Source organism: Malus sylvestris, chromosome 11 (assembly GCF_916048215.2).
Source record: "Malus sylvestris chromosome 11, drMalSylv7.2, whole genome shotgun sequence".
NCBI classification, from domain to species: domain Eukaryota; kingdom Viridiplantae; phylum Streptophyta; class Magnoliopsida; order Rosales; family Rosaceae; genus Malus; species Malus sylvestris.
Window position 1 is genome coordinate 38390429 of NC_062270.1, and position 1900 is coordinate 38392328.

Here is a 1900-nt window from a genome sequence, read left to right on the forward strand (position 1 = left end):
TTTTTTATTTTTATTTTTTTAATCTTCGCTTCCCCACAGAAGAAGACATGAGGAGAGTGTGGGGAGACATGCTTCTTCAAATTCATGCACAAGTTTGATTAAAGTATTCAGTTTGAGTCAAAAATACTGGCATCCTCGTATTTAATGGAAATTGCTCGTAGTGTTTGTATTCCTCTACAGTTGGACCATGCTACATGAAACAAGAGAGATAAAGAAGAAATGTATAAGATTAAGTAAACAACGTGTGGTTAGAATTTTAAAACAAAAAGATTATAGCATATTTTCGCATAACCAAATGCTTGGGTATGAGTTCACAGCATTATATATAAACAATTTTGTTTTCATCCAGCGCACTGAAGTCTGAACTGATATAGTGACTTTCCATATATTATCCCTTGCAAATATTTGCAAACCCCATGCATGCTCGAATATTACTACCATACAATCTCTTGCGATACATGAGAAACAAGAACAAGGCTCATAAGTAAAATAGGGGCCCTTCAAAATATCATAATAAGTAATAAAGGAACAAAATCTTATCACGCATTAATATTGATGCGGGGAGCAAGCATACAATCTTGGAAATTGCTCACATGCATTGGAATTTGAATAATAATGGCAGTGCACTTTTAATTACTTAAAAATTTGTTAAGTTCATTTAGAATAGGGTGAGAGTCTTTTTGGAAGTTGTAATTCATTTATGCTTCCTTTAAATTATGATGTAATACAATCATTTGGAGGACTTGAATGAACTAAAGTATCATTTGTTTAGTGCAATCGAAGTGAGTGTTCCCTCCTTCTAAAATCAAGTGTGAGACTTGGTCGTGTCGAGTGAATCCACAATTAGCAACGTGAGTAATTCCATTACCCCTGGTTGAGTGATTCCCAGGTTATCTCCCTTGGTTAGTTGGTTTTTTTCCTGCATCAAGTGGTATCAGAGCGGTTTTTTTTTCTTCAAATTTTCTCCTATCCTGGTGGTAGCGCTGTGCACATCATCTATGTTCGTCGCCAAAACTGACTTAGTTTCCCTAACTTTCATTTGAAGAGTTACATATCACCAGAAATCTTTGGGAGTCTAGTTTTCAATGCAACAAACCGTGTATCAAACCGAATTTTGTGTGTGTAGATATCGGCAAAACACCATAGAGCAGTGCTGTCATGAAAACAAAATCAGTTATCTTGCGGGTCAGTTTTCAATTTGGTTAAGTATTTCTCAACCTTCATGCCGTATATCATTTGAAAGCCCTTCCAGTCTAGTTTCTAAATTTTCAAGCGGTTCCTCAATCTACTATTTCTACAAAACAATATCTTCAATTTGCTAAATCATGTTGTTGCTGCCAATAAATGGGGTTGGATGGGGTATAGAACCAGCTGTCTTTGATTTTTCAGGTAACGATTTTCTAAATTTCAATATTCCTCCAAATTTTGATCATTGTCCAGATGGTTCATGTAAGATTTGTTGTACATGTATTGAGGTTGAAAAATGTTCTAACATGGAGTTTGGCACAAAAGGGGAACATATAGAAAGCAATGATGTAGTCGATTGTCGATGCAAATTTCCGCCGTCTTTAGTCTTGACAAAAATTCACCTGCAAAACAATCAACTCCTTTGATCAAAGACCTAAGCCTCATGCACCCACAAGGTGGGGGAGGGGGGGTAGGTCAACGGATCTTCGATGCCTAAGTTAGTTTCTTTGAGAGAGTAAAGTGCTTAAGGTTTTTTAGGGTTGCAAAAAACCTAGAAAAATTGGTAGAATATGGGGTATTTATAGGGCTAGGGCCGGCCATATAGGGTTTAATGGAGAAATATTCTCTAAATATTCCCAAGATATTTAATAGGAGATAATATCTTGAGATCATAGGGTAATAATTCTTAATTGATTTAAATTAGGATTACTTA